At 38.5% G+C, this 15,973-nt stretch overlaps 1 protein-coding gene across 2 annotated transcripts in view; it reads left to right on the top strand.

The window, feature by feature from the left end:
• The first annotated feature begins 1,959 nt into the window (after positions 1–1,959).
• Positions 1,960–15,973, top strand: part of LOC121521352 (kelch-like protein 29) — a 182,298-nt gene continuing 168,284 nt past the window's right edge. The window contains exons 1-3 of one of the 2 annotated variants that reach the window (XM_041805295.1): positions 1,960–2,035; positions 3,328–3,569; positions 12,955–13,023. The gene's annotated coding sequence lies outside the window, so the exon portion shown is untranslated. Of the gene's footprint in view, positions 2,036–3,305; positions 3,570–12,954; positions 13,024–15,973 lie in introns of those variants that run through there. The other variant, XM_041805294.1, reaches the window with a different exon arrangement.

Here is a 15,973-nt window from a genome sequence, read left to right as displayed (position 1 = left end):
AGTTTTGATGGTTTAAAAGTGTAATCAGCAGAGAAATGTCCTCGTGATTTGATGCAGACCATCAAGCTCAACATCCAAAATTCCAAAAACTTGGCATGACTCAACTAGTCTCTTTATAGGAGCTTAGTCACACTGATCTATAAATTTCACATGCTTGTTTTTGCTGTGAATCCCTATGATGAAGATGCCCTGAATGTGTCATGCTGTTGATACAAACATGCACAGATTTCTAAGGCTGGTCAGAATTAGAGCAAACAATGAACTATTTATGAGAACAAAAACTTTAGCGGTCGGACCACAATATGAAAATGAAACCTGGTTTGGAGACTTGGATGATTCATTTCCAGACAGATATGGATTTCATAATGGATCAACACAGACTCACTGTCTCCTTCGTCTCCCTCCAACAGGGTAAATGTCTTGACTCTCCCCTTTTATGTAATAAAACTTAAAACACTGCCAATGAGTCTACTAACTCAGATGGGTTCATATGTTATAACTTGTAGACAAAAAAGAATGGCGAATGCTAAAACTGATCAAATTTGACCACCACTTGGAGAAAAAATAAGCATTATTGATGTTCAAGATAAACTATGAATCCCAAACTTGATGAGTCCACATTTTTCTTTTTTGGAAATAAAGATCACATTGTCCTCTGAGGGAAAGAGGAAAAGGATAGCACACTTACATTTGGGTACTTACTGATGCCCGTAAACATATGTGAATACCTCTCACCTTTACAGTTCTAAAAATCATGTTGAAAGTTAATTGTAGTTTCTAAGATATTCCCATCCCCTTCCTTTGACAGTAAAGCAGTGCATAGTTCACCAAACTGCAGAAAATTTACCTGCATATTCAAATAGTGAGAGGCTAACATCATACTGAAAAATAGAATTGAGTGCAGAGTTTTATAAGTACAGGTACTTATGTTTGGTATCATTTTATCATTTTGATATAGGTTGAAATTATTAGCAAATTACTGCATTCTGTTTTTTATCCTATGCTCTCCAACTAGCATATAAGCTCATCAAACAACTTAAAGTCATCAGTATTCCTTCTTCAGAATTAAAAAACATATAAAACATTTCTAGATGAGCCAGCGGTAAGGCCATTTCTCTCTGTCAATGGGATGGACAGTAGAAGCTACTTACAGACATAGCAAGTTAGTCCAAGAAGGATTTTCTACAAAGTCTACAAATACACCATCCCAAACAAGATTAAAGACATGCAATATAAAATAATACATAATAGCTATCCTACTAATTCATATCTTTTCAGATTTGCTGAGGTAGTTAACGTTTTTAATTTCTGCAAGAAGACAGAGGACAATACAATGCACTTATTCTATGAATGTCTAAGCAAATTATTTTGGAAGGGTTTTGAACTTTTTTGACGACAACATGAAATGCACAAGAAGATATTGTTTACTGTAGAAAAACAAAAAAAGATTTTACAACCAACAATTAGCCTTTTGATATTACTTTGTAAATACCACAACATTTAATTCAATCACAATTCATAGCATTCAACAGTAAATGTAGAAGTTAAATGAGACCATTAAAATAATCAATAAAAAGAAATCTATTCATACTTTGAAACGGATTAAATATTTATTAAATTATCATGATACTAGCTGCCTACAGCTCTTTTGTTAACTATTGTTCTCTGTATTATTTATTGCCTCTTTCAGTATTTTATTGTATTCTCTATTTCTGATACCATGCAACCTAATTTTCCTTGATTGTTAAAGCACTGAACTGTTATGCCATAATATGTTATGCAAAATGTTTGAAATAAAGTTTGTAAAAATAATAATAATAATAATAAAATTTAAAAAACACTTTTGTCTTGCTCTGCTCTCTTAGTATAGGCCTGACAGACATGTCAATCAAACAGAAAGTAGAAAGAGAAAAGCTAATCAAGGACACGAATTGAAAACACCTGCTCGGATTGGACACGGTTTTATAAAGGAGCATCAGAGATGCAGCTAGCCCATCATTTAACATGTGCCACAGAAAGGTTGAAAATTCATGAGGTAAGAAAATAAAAATGTAAGAAATGAAACAATAATTTAAAAAATGTCAAAATTGATTGTTATTTTAATGTCAAAAGCCGCTTTTAGCTAGCAAGCTACTAGCCAGGCAAATGCTATACCAAAGCATTTAAAGGAAAAAAAAGGGCTAACGGAAATTCCACGACGTAGGTTATTGTAAATTTTGGACCGTTTTTTGCCTCTTTAAACTCTTTCAATCCATTTTTTCCAAATTGCTTGAGCACATTTTCCGTGTTTCAAGAAAAGTGGTTAGAGAGGTGACGGCTTTCATTTTAAGCCATTTTTTTTTAATCCAAAGTCAAATTAATTTGAATTGTAGTAGAGGCTTATTACAGGTGCAAAATTAACGTTATTCCCAGTCTGGGCGATCTTAGGTTGGATCTAACTTGAAGTATGTGACATGTAGAGCGCCTTGGAAGTGTTCAATCTTCATACTTCACCACATACTTAAGAAAAAAAATATTTTCCTACTACCATATCAGAAGTCTACCCATCATGATGGGCCGTGTCAACAAAGTTTTGAATGGACTTTTTACACTGTATGGCTACACTGAGTACTATTACTTCTTTTTCTACAGTAAATTACATAAGTCTTTTGTCCACCCAAGACTTGAAATGCATGCCCATTAAAAATAGAACCAAAAAAGGAGTAATCAATTTTCACTTCATTCTGGTACGGAATTATTTGGTACTATTGAGGGTTTTGCTTTCTAAAATTCAAAATAACTATGTGCAACATTAAATGATGGCGGGGGCACCTGCTCTCATTTTGCTGAGATGAAATTCAGTGGTACTCAAGCACTCCTGTAAAGGTGTCAGATCGCCTATGATACCCAGCATTTAACTTAAAGGTGCAGTGAATTTATTAAAGTGCTATTGCTGGATGGTTTAGAAGGAAAAGACCGATGGAGTTTTTGATTATGAAGGTTTGAATATTTGGAAAGTCTTGTGATTGTTTCTCAAACACTTAATTCTTACTTGGTTAAGGCACTGTTCAAAATCGATACTGTTAAACTCCTGAAGTCCCTCAGTGGCCCCGCATAATCCCAGGACTGGCATATGGGCACGCCTTCATGGTCTTCTCTGTGCGGGGTTGACGACAGTAAAGCTCTGCAGGTGCATGCAGTTGCTCGTAGTGATGGTTGGGGGCGCTGTAGGCTTGGTATGAACCAATCCCATTAAGAGGGGCGGAGCTGCATCAGGAGAAAGGTGGACCTCCTGTGCCATGCAGTTTGGCAAACAGTCACTCGCGTATTATATCCTCCGCCTTGCAGGGAGCAGCAGAGCAAGAGACGCCTCAATAGTCTTGGACACTCCATCTGGTGACGTGCTGCGCGGCACAGGGACAGGACGCTTACCCATCAGCACACAGCCGATACCAGCTCATGTTGTTGTTCCTTCGGCTGTAAAATGCAACGGCATTCTTTGTGGGATACAACCAGCATTCATTCATGAGCAGCGTCGCAGCGAAGCAGGGACAAACACCGGGGGACAGGAGCGGCGAGCGGCCGAGGAGGTAAGCGCTCGGTCCGCGTAGGTGGAGGCAGCCATCACGCCGACTCTCACGTCCGCTTATCTTTGCCTTTTTAGGGGCAGGACAGTGTAGACAACCTAAGGAAACCTGTCCTTTATTGACTGGATAAGAGGAGCATCATTAGTTTCACTGCTAGTCTTTACCGTGGACCATTGCATATGAAACGGTGCGTGCAGCACTCACGTTGCGCGCAAAGGGGGGAAATTCTCTTGTCGGAGCGTGTAACTGGAACGAAAAAGGTCAGAAAAATGGATAGTTGTCACTAAAAAGTTGGGCAATCTTGAATAGATAAATGTTAAATTAATTTAATACTCATATTAGAAGAAAACTCAATATCATAACGCAAATTTTGAGCAAACTCCAGTGCACTTAAAAGCGTTTCAAATAGTAAACACTGTCATGACATGTTTATATATTGCATCCTTAGTTTAATGGTTGCAATACTCACCCAAATTAGCAAATCAGATAAGTCAGACGTGGAAGTATTGTATATAATTCAAACATTTTATTCTATTTAAAATGCACTACGCAGTGTCTCAAAATCCTGTTATTTTTTTCTGCAGATAAACAGAAAAATGTAGCCCACACTCATCCTCCAGACAACAAAGCCTCTCTCCTCACAGTCCCATGTGCTGTTACAGTGAAGTGCTGTACCCTTGGATGTGAAGTAGAGCTCTGGTTGTAATAAACACTGTGCCTTTCCTGGCACACAGACACCACTGAATGCTGAATCATCCATTTATTACCGCTGCCACTCGTCCATGACTATGTTCCCCTCTAAATCACTTGTCTCACTGTTTCATTTATTGCTGGCAAGTGAGAAGGTGTTGATGAAAGAATGAGGTTCGTACCAGTCCTGGTATTATCACATTTAATCTTTGCTCCATATTTAGCACAGTTTAATATCAACTCTCATACCAAACAGTGCATGTCAATCTTTGCCAGTGTTGGCTCTGACTGCTGTTTATGAGTATGTTACTATATTTAAAAAAAAAAAAGCCCCCATGTGAGTCTTGCCTGCATGTGTTCCTGACTCTAAACTGATGTACTCCATTGTTATCATGAAACTGGCCAACAATGTAAGGCAGGTGCAGGACACACCTCCCCACCGATGACATTTGAAAACCTAGCAGGCTCTCATGAATCAAGGCGAGGATTAGGGGCTTTAAGCCTAGTCCTCCCTGAACAGGCAGGCAGCTCTGCGCTTGAAGAGGTAACACAATTTTGCCTCAGAGCTGGGACCATTTAGCAGTGGTTTTCTTGGCTCATCTGCTGTGTCTGATGGAGAATTGCCTCCATATATTTAGAGTAATCAGTCACTGTAGGTGGATGGTTACTCGGCAGCATCAGCAGCTTTATAGAGAGGTGTGAAATGCATGAGCTACAGTTGAGAGCCTCATTGTCAGGCAAGTGTTACCTTTGTGGATGTTGCATAGGGTCTCCATTTTATTGTGCATTTTTATTATGCATTTTTCTTATTAAAGTCAATGAAGGATAGTATTTCTACACCAAATGCAATTTATATTGCCCTGGGGAGCTGCTTATGTATGACGAATTTATTTTAGAATTTAACCAGAGGCATGTACCCTATTAGTAATGACTATGAGAAAAATAACTCCTTTTGTTATTGCATATGTTTTTAATGTACACATATTGCATATTACAATCATATAGCTCAAAGCTGTATTTCACGGAGAAGGCTGTTCTTAGGGTAAGGAGATCAGAAATGTTTCTGTGTACAGAAGGTCAGATAAACAGGCAAGGTACTGTACGTGCACTGCTGTTTTATCCTAAAATGAACGAGATGAGTCGTAACTGGAAACTGCTACAACATTCTGAAAGCTGGTGAGTTCAAACTGCTATGACTGGAGGAGACGATGCATCATGTCTATAGCAATGACTCTTTTACTCAATTTAAAGTGATTTTTTTTCTGAGGTTACTGCTCATACATCTGCCTCAACAAGAAGGCTGTTTGATTGTTGCTCATCACTGATTCTCTTTTCATCACCATCATAGTGTGTCAGTGAAATTTTGCACAAAAAACACAAAAATGCTTTGCCAGTTCAGTCTTATTTTAAGTAAGATATCTGCAGTCAGCTGACGGCTCACATGCACGGCTAATGGAATGGACAGTAGTGTTTATCAGGCTGAAGTTTCTGTGTGAAAAGTTGATGTAAGATGTAATAATTTCCAAAATTCACAGCAAGATTTTATCTAACAAAATACTCTACTTTGAACACATTTGCTGACATAAATAGCCTGTCAAAACAGGATTTCCATTCAGCATTTCCCATTGATCTGCTTGCAGTGCGGCCAAAAATCATCAGTTTGCAGTTAGGAGAACTGAAACGGCAACATCATAAGACAGCCTGGCTCAGGTCAGACAGCTGCAATCATCACGAGTGACATTTTAATATGGCTGTGAGTCTTATGTCTGAACTGGACTTCAGTGTTGGAAATACACACATGCAACTGAGAGCACGTTTTCTTTGCCTTTCTCAGTGCTCATGCTCAAGAGAGAAAGAAAAATCACAGCAAGAAAATCTTTACTTATAAATTACCTGTTGAGGATGACCTCTGCAGCCTGTTCATTTTTGTAATGCTGCACCAAAGCTACAGTCATTTGTGTAGATCAAATCTCTCATTGATCTTGATGACTGTGAGGATGTTCTGGTCATGTTTATGAATGTATCAAAGGCTTCAAGCTAGGAAAGCAAACTGGCTGAACAAATAGTTGATTTGTTTGATGTCTCTTGGTTGTGTACAACTCCATTATAGACATGATGAAAGTGAAGGAGGAGACTGAAATCTTTATGCTTAGACTGTCTTTTGTTAAGACTGTCTTTATTTACTGTCAGATACTTAAAAAGATAAGATAATACTTTATTGATCCCCAGAGAGGATAGCATGTGTGAAAATTTTGTAGCTGTTGGGTTGGGAATGAAAAGATTTGCTGCCAATTGAACAATAAATACCCATGTCTATGGCTCATTCCCATTCATGAATATTTCCCCATCCTCTTATTCTTGTTTATTTTGTTTTAGGCTGGACCTACATCCGCTGAAGTCTTGTTCATTATTCGTCATCATTCCTTAACCTTTAAAATGTGTTTCAGTGACTGTGATTTTTTAATTTGCTCATCTTCATGTTTCTTTATGTGTTTTTGAGGCCTATGAGGCTGTCAATATTCTCAAATCTTGCCAATAACTAACAAGGTTTTGAGAGATTTTGCATAACACTCAGTTTGGAGTGTGCCTTTAAAAAAATCTGTTTGGGGGGGCCATGTTGGCCTAGTAATTCACCCTGCCCCTCCATTTTAGCGAGGATCTTGTTACCCGTACTCCTAGACACAAATGCACAAAATGTTGGGGAAGGGCTAAGTGGCAGGGGCAAGGGGTAAATGGGATCAAGCCCATGTTTGGGAACCAGAGGGTCACCAGAGCAAACCATAATATGGAATTTGTGACTGCTTACTTGAAAGTAGCCTCATGTCATCTTCTCCTTTTTCTCTTTTGTCTTTCACCTCACGTTACCTATCTGACAAACAACAGTTATGGTACTGCACTCAGAGCTAAAAGTCAACACACTTGTTGACTATTCAAGGAAGAAATTGTTTACCAAAAGTCCAGAACTCCTCTGTGATTTCCACAGCAGCCTTTTTGCTTTAGTTTGTGGTAATATTTTTGGTTGAATGGGCTGCTGAATATTCACAGGTTATTAAAAAGCAGAATGCACATCTGTATGGGGAGCAGAAGGTCATGAGCTAATGCTGAGCTTTCTCAGCTCTATATGATTTGGTGAACTATGAAGGCAGTATCTCTTCAGCTGCCCTCTTGAACACAGTCGCTGAAGGAACAGTGATGCTGGTATCATATCTCTAAAAAAAACCTCCAGTTTTCTGTTCAGAGACCCAGATGGTCTCCAAAGGCACTGAACTATAAACCTCATGCTTGAAAAAGTTGATCTGGTAGCTGTTAGTTTGTTTGTGATAGAATGTAGGGCTTTTAACTCCGTGGAGTATTTTTTAAACCATTTGATTACATTTACTCTATAGCTGTATGTGTTTGTGGTTTCTTTATATTTGATTAATCCATTGGCTTTCTGCCACCTTGAAACATCAGTGAAACCAGCCAGTGATAACAGCCTTAATGAAGTACTTTCTCTTTTATGTATATATATCCGTGTTTTTATATCACAACTATGTTGCACATATTCCATATTTGTTGAGAGTTGTGCATTAGCCCATGGTCTAGTGTTAATGTGGCCTTCATATTTCCTGTTATTCATCAGCTGTGCTTTTCAGAATGCAGCGCTAAACTACAGTGCCCAACAAAGTACGTATGGCGCACTTGCACTAGGAAATCTGTACTATGTCTGAGTACAATTGAGCCACAAAGCCCATTGTTTGAGTAGTGTGAGTGCGCTTTACTGTGCTTAGGAGTAGTGCACTTCCGTAGCCACAATGGGATGGAAGAGGTGAGCTTCGGCATGGTATGATTGCTTGTTCTTGCATGCAAACCTAAGTATACATCGTGCATGTGATGTTTAATCAATAAGACTGTTCCTCTCCACACCAATTTTAAACAGCGTCAGAAAGCATATCTGTACAACATGACTTAAATAAGCCAAAAAAGTGAGTAAATTTGCGCTCATGTTGTCTGTGTATCTCTTTATTGTGCTGATTCCGTAAGACTGTGCATATTGTCATCTGCATGTGTCATCTTACAATGTGATGACGCATCTATGGCCAGACCTGGTTGGGCTTGGAGCAGTATGAATGCCACTAACAGGGGACTGAGGAGGGGGGGAATAAGTGTCCTTCAGCATGGTATGGGGTAAGCAGTCAGTGTGAGTGTGCCTTGAGACTCATAAAGCAGCCAGACACCCACAGCCGGGGTCAAGGGACACATTTACAAGACAGGTCCCCATCCATTTCATCTTTAGCTGTTACCCAAGGTTATTTCATGCACTGTTTGAACATTATTGGTATCCTATAAAATGAAACCCATTTAGTCTTTATGGAGAAAAAAATGAACTCATTACCATAATTTAATACCCAATGCAAATGCATGTGGCTTTGACCTGTGGGACTTTGTCCCAGGTCCCTGCAGTCTGTGAGGCCAGTGTATGGTGAGTGGCTCCATGGGGAGCCGGTTAAGCCTGTTAGCTCCATGTGATAGCATGGCTGGTTTGTTCCATGTATGGGAGAGAGATCAGAAAAAGGGGTACATGGAAAGTCTTTTCTCTCTTGTTGCTTAGAAGCACAGTCACAACTAAAGCCATTTACATTTGTTTTTGCAGACTCCCATTAAGCCTGGCTGCAGGAGTATTTCTGTTCAGCTGCTATCTGGCTGCCACAGCTCCCTTGACATCTCCTTTATGAACTTCAGTCATTTTAACAAGGTGTATTTTACTATCTTATCTCTGCTTTGAAATAAACATCATCTATAATGAAACAAAATCTTTTCCTGGTACTTCTGGCTGTTCAAAATTCAGAATGTAGCTGACATTATCAGCAAGTGTACTGGCTCTTAGAGGGACATGAATGTATTATGTAATAATTAATTTGAAACTGAATAATTGAATGAGCTGAGAGGAGAAGGGGAGGTTTAAAAGAGGTCTGCTGGAAATGATTTGGGGGTGAGTGTTAGACTGAAACTAGCTCTGTCTGCATGAGGGAAGCCAGAATTCAAATGACTGGGAGAATAAACAGTTTTTCCAGTCACTCAAACTCTTTTTCTGGATTTTTGTCAGAACCATGGGATATATGTAGCTTCTTGAATATCAGTGAAAGTTGTTCTTGAATCCGGCAGGCTTGTCAAATAATCTTCTGAAATCATTAAGGGTCATTATGCATATGAGAGAAGAAATGTAACTAACAGATTGTTGTTTGCTCAAATATGTAACAGTGAGCCTCCCAATTCTTTATGTAGTTTATTTTGCCGTTTATTCTTCAACTGTAAAAACTCAATCATTTGTCCAAAGTAAAAAAGGATTTTTCAATAGTTCAAATATAAAGGAAGAACCCAGGACAGGGACTTCATTCTCCTGGCCAGCAATGGATGTAACGTGTTACAAAGTAATCTTTTAGAGGTCACTTAGGTTACTTTTCTGTTTTAATGTACCACACTAGTTCTGCTATCCCAGTAATCCCTGAAATAGTTAATTTTTCATACAAGTAATCCATTACTGGAAAAAAAATCTTATCTTAAAAAAGATAAATCCCTGAAGCCTGTGCACAGTTTCTGTTTCTCTCTGACTACTGGCCAGGTAGATGGTGTGGAGCTTGTTTGTCAGTGTGCATGGATAGAGAAATCGTGAAATGGCAGAGAAGGCAGCCTTTGCTTTGTGGACATGTCTCCATTACAGAGGAATTTTGGAGGATTGTGCTGTCCGCATGAGAAGGCATCAGGCAACTTTTATACAACCTTAGTTTGATCAAGAATAACTTTAAAGTCTAGCAATTGCTGCCCATATCTGCAGCAAGAAAATTAATACTGGATTCATTTTTTATTCATTGTAGTTCATCCAAATATCTAATTTCAAGCAAAGTTGACATGTTTCCAGTGGTTAAAGCTATTTTTTTTTAAGAAAAGCACAAAGAGGAAATGTTTTTTTAACATATTAGAGTGGCAAATGGTTTTCTAGCTCTCAGTGAGGCAGCTATTAAATTTCTGTTGCATTAAAACAATGCTCCATTGAGAGTCCTGTGTCTTTGTGGCTGGTATTCTATGCTTACCCTGTTACAAAGTGTCTGAAATTTACTGTAGAGGTATTTATTAGAGCCTCTTCAAATATTTTGAAGGTATGCTCAGCCGAAACTCTATGCACTTTACCATGAACAACCACTTCTGACCTTTTTCTTCCCCTTAAACTTGCTTTGTGCAGCAGCAGCAGCTGCTTTAAAACTGAACAAAATGATAACCAGGAGAATGTGTATTATATCAGCAAGCTTTGGATTTTCATCATCCTCTTCAGAAAGACTTGGTGAGGTAGCTTTTTTTCATTCTTGCACAGTCATTGCAATGGAAATCAGACATTTTTCTGAATAAAGAGAAATGCCTTCACTTACTATTTTTTCATCTTTGAAGTCAGAATCACATTTTGCATACTGTGATGAAGTATGTGTGATTTTTAAAGCTGAGTCAGCATGGGAGGATACATTTTTGTAGCCATTTGTCCTATCTGCTACTTCAGATGCATATCTGGGTTCTACAGCCCATCACAGGAACTGTCAATAACATCAGTGTTGTATAATGCCGTGGTTGTTGATAATCTGAAGCCATTGGCATTGTGCTTTTTGGTTGTCCTTATGGCCATTCAGGCCATTCCTGTGCACATAATGTCTCAAGAATGCTCGGAGGGATGTTCCTTAAACCTTGAACAATTTTCCACTTTAGCTCAAGTTTGAAGCGATAGGACTTTAAAGGTCAAAGTTCATGGTCACTGAGCCTAATAGTCATCCCTTGTTTGTGAATTCAATGTTTCAAGAAAGCCCTTAGGAATTTTCTTCAAACTGCGCGCAGATGTTCAGTCTGCCTCAAGGATGACTTGAACACATGTGTGAGTTAGGAGACAAAAAACCTCTGCTTGACCCACCACTGTACTTTTACTGTCTGGAAATTGTAAAACTCATGGCAGCATGTAATCACCAGGTGTTAGTTCTAGTTTTTGAAGGAGAGGAGACGTTTCATGGCATGATTGTCAGCATCTTTAACAGTGACCGTAAAGGCAGAAATGCGCATTTGTACCAGAAAAATACGTTTTGTGGATGTAAATACCACGCATCAAACCCTCTCAGCCTTCTACTTATTCATAGAAAGTGGATCTAATCTACCTTTTCTTCTCCTTCAAGCTTCAAAATGTTCTATTGAAGCAGTGGCTCACCTACTTTTCCCAGAATGACTTTGGAGAACCTCTAGGCAGAGAGCATACGTGAAAATGCCGAGGGCTTTGTGTAAGTAGAGAGAAAAAGCAATGATCATAGTTATTCTGGTGAGGGTTGAGTTTGAGGTTTTCCAACTCAGAAGAAGCAAGATTTACATCCTTTACACACTCTATTCTTCAAAAACAGCACCCAGTGCAGTGTATTTATAAACGGTAAATAGGCCTACATGTTTTGGTTCCATTGATGAATTTCACATTAAAAGCTGTAAAGACTGAACAATGATAAAAACACTGTATGGAGCTCCATTTTTAATGAACAGTCCTCAGTACAAAGCGAGATTTAAACTGTAGAGGTTGGCCCACTGAACAGGGGAGCTAGATTTCTTTTTGATTGGAAATGCCTAGTTGTGCCAGATGTCATGGGAGGGGCTTACAGGTTGGCAGGGGGCTGAAATTGTGGGTAGTATTTTAGGTAATTAAAGACCTCTGCTAAAAATATATATTCGTTAAATGTATTGGAGCAGTTTTTTTTTAAATAAATACACACATTTCAGTGCCATAATTCTACAAATGTAGCTTTAACGGTCAACGTGTGCTTTGAGGATTTGTGGGTCACTGAGCCTGCTTTATCTCTGTCTGATCTGTTGGTGATCTTATCTGATATTGTAAATGATGTAGAGAAGTCCATGTGTAATTATAGCGTGAGGGAAAAAACATGGATCTTTTTTATTATCAATTCTAAAAACTTTTGTTGTGGAGTAAAAAATAATTCCATTTAACAACAAAATGCTTCTGGATGTTTTCCAAAGGATTTGGTCTTTTATCTGCAGCAGTCTGTTTTATTTCTTTGATCAAGATACGCCTTGGTCCGATTTATACCAAGATTCAAACACAGTTGTGTTGACTTTGAAAAGCTGATGCTACAGATGTGTCACATGATTGCTTTTCCTTTTCTTTGACAAACACAATGCAGTTTTTGTGTTGAACAATAAAAGGCCTTTGAAGTTCCATCTTCAATACAAGGCTCTTTTGCCATCATCTTTAAAAGAGCAGGGCTTTCAATTTTCCATACAACTGCAGTCTTTTTTTCTTCTCTTAAACTCATGTAATAGCAGTCCCTGAGAGATTTCCTAGCTGTGTCCATATGTCTTCAGTTTGACCTTTTCCACAGTCGAATTATTCTCCATTTACCTCTAATGTTCTCTCAGGACAGTCGTAGAGAAGCGTGAGTCTCTGTGGAGTCATTATTCCATCCTCTAGACCAAACATTAAGCTAATAAATCTCTTGATGCAGATTGTTCCACACATGAATGGGTTGGTATTCCATCCTTTTTGAGCAAAAGCATGCCTGATTTATTTATTTTTGGTCATGAACAGATGGTGAGCACAAAAATATTTGGGCTAGATTTCTGGTCATTACCATTGAAATTTTCTGCTCGAAAGCTTCACCATATTCACCAACTGTTATTGTTTCTGCAGGTGCAGACGGCGATACTCTAAAGATTTCATTTGTCTGTGATGAGCATCCCCATCCACCAAAGACCAAAGGTAAAGTAAGCTATGAAATGCTCATTAAGCTATGTCCCAATAAACATTTTAATAGGCTGCAGACAAACCACACAGTGTGGTACAAAAACACAAGAACATAAGTCATATCCTGCCTTATTATTTTAGGGATCCCATGAAAAATAACTGTGAATATTGCAATTTTGGTAAATGTTATATCAGTTTTATTGGAATAGTTTACAGTCATAAAAAGAATTAACTGGTGTAAGCTGACTCATTGCACACTTATACTGATGGTTCGACACAATGTGCCCACTGTATGTATGTACATGTTCTGTGCTGTTGGCCTGTTTTGGTGGGGGGTTGATGGTCTGATTATTTGATATACAGCATCATTAATTCTGTTTGACTTCACTGCTGTGTCCTCAAAAAGAGCTCTGTCTGGGTTTGTTTCTCCTCCTGCAAAGATTTCCATTTGTCAGTGAGTAAGACCTGGATTCAGACCTGATCTCAGGTCAGTGAGAGGGGATTTCTCCTGGACCTCATGACCCCAGGGAAGTTCAGACCCCTCTGGTGGTCTGCTCACTGCTGATGAAACAAAATTGAATTAATGGGGTTACCCACTGAGGACTGATTAGAACGACACACTGTCTGTGATCCCCATGTGAGGTTACGGGGCGTCACACAGGCACACTGGTGGGGGGTGTCTGTGTTTCAGTTTGTGTACATACCAGTCTGGGGTCACTGATGAACAAGACTCATTTTGTTCTCCTGTCTGGAGATTTCTCTTCATATGAAAAATCTTAGAATGTTTTCACTGTTCTTCATAAGGTTGGCCTACGTGGTCCACACCTGTGGTGATCCAAGCTGTGTTCAGATCCAACAGTCTGCAACTTTAACTGAAGTATTGCTTGTATATGTTGTCCAAAGCATATTAATTGTAATAAGTGTGATTTTTATAACTTTTGGTTATGGATGCTTTCAGGAAATGAGCAACCTATAAACCCAATAGATTCTTCTTTTTGAACTGTAAGTCAGATGTTTCCTCTATACTGGTGTATAATTATATGTGTGTGGGTTGGTGTTAATTGTTTAGTAAATGAGGTGGTGGAAGTGCTTACTCCTTTGTGGGGTTTGCTGGTGGTTTATTTATAAGTTTTTTCAGATGGACCCTCGGGCATTTCATTTAACAGTGAGTGCAACAACTTCCCATTAATATCCAGGAAAATGTTTAAAATATCAAGATCCACAATTTAAATCTTTGCATGCATCTGCTCTCGGATATTCATTATATCTTAGGGCTAGTGGTTTCCAGGGATGGGACCATTTGCTTTGTTGCCATTATGGTTATCATCATTTTTAAATGCATTCTGAAGTAATGCACTACAAGTGTTGCTATTTCAATAAAATGCTTCAAAGTCTGAGCATTATGGGTGTTAATGTTCACCTTAATCATAGCAGCCAAATTTAAAAATAAAAAATACAATTTTTAGGATGTTCCAAAATTTGAGATGTAAAGTGATGAAAATGGCCCAGCTGCCTGCTAAGACTGCTTCTAATTAGAGCTGAAACATATCAAAAACATTTATTTACAACCTACCTGAGGAAATGCCGGTTATGATCCCCCTCATTTGCCTAGCAGTTAGACCAGCGGTACTCAACCTTATTCTACCTAAGAGCCACATTGTCCTAAAAATACTATTGCATGAGCCACAGTCCAAACTGGGGATGTGATGATCAATCTATCCATAGTTGAAATGATCAGTGAATTGATGGATTATTGTGTTGTTAAATAGGCTATATAAAAATGTCTGTATAGTGTCAGAAGAAAGGATATTTCACAGATAATAAGCATATTTTTTTTATTTATGTAAGTTCCACCTGGATTAAAGTCTTTTCAAAATATCAGAACATGCTGACTTAGAGCTATGAGAAGCTTTTCAAAGAGCTGATGAATTATGGATATCTGTTTGGGTATATATATATATATTGCATATTTGGACATTTACTGTAGTTCTGTGACTCTGTTGACTTAAAGGGATACTTTCTGGTTTTTCCCTCTCACTATTATTGCTTTCAGCTAAAAGGGGAGGGTCCCCATATTGGTCTTTGCCCTGGGCCTCCAAATAGCTAAAAACATAAAAATAATGTTACATAATTATACGTTATTGTTTCATAATGTGGTGAATGTGCAGGTCACAACTTGTCCACAAGAGCGTTTTGGAGTTGTTGGATTGTGTATTTAATGAGTTTGATGAGGGAAAGCTGGGATACTATAAGAATCCATTGCGTTGGCAGAGCAGCTTCTAACTCGGCACCACCGATCTAAAAATAGCTTGTACCGACAACTAAAGGTAACGGACCTATTGGTAAGACTATAGGGATTATGGCAGTGGGTGAATTTGCCAAAATGTTGAAGTATCCCTTTAAGCCTTTAAGTAGTCTAACTTTTTATAAGCTCCTGGTAAAATTAACTAGCAGTAAGAGTTTGCCATTGAATAATAATTTAACCCCATCTTTATTCATTTAAAAGCATGGGAGGCATTACTTCACATTCTTAGATACTGTATGAAAATAGTTATGGATTAGTCTTTTCACATTTCCACCTAATGACTAAGGGAAAAGAGTGCATATGAGCTATAAAGCTGAGTTCCCCAAAACATACACAAAAAACTGTCAACATGTTGTTGCCAAAAAACAACATCTATTGAAGTGTTTCACTGAAAATGGCTTGACACATATTTTCTTACAAAAAGACCATTGTATAAACCGTTTATTAAGTGTTTTATCCTGATTTTACTTAATATATGCACATCTAATTATGACAACCTCAGTGCAGAACAAGTCTTGCTCCCCCCTGAGGTCTGTGTTGCCCCTCCAGGGGGTCCCAGACCCCAGGCTGGGAACCAATGCTCTAGCTCATAATATCTGGAGAAAAGGCATCTAAGCCACTTCTGTTATGTTACATGTTCCTGCTGTTCAACTTTTGTGT

The sequence above is a fragment of the Cheilinus undulatus genome, linkage group 14 (genome assembly GCF_018320785.1).
Source record: "Cheilinus undulatus linkage group 14, ASM1832078v1, whole genome shotgun sequence".
Classification (NCBI taxonomy): domain Eukaryota; kingdom Metazoa; phylum Chordata; class Actinopteri; order Labriformes; family Labridae; genus Cheilinus; species Cheilinus undulatus.
Note: the sequence above shows the minus strand (reverse complement) of the source record. Positions and strands in the feature narration are given on the sequence as shown.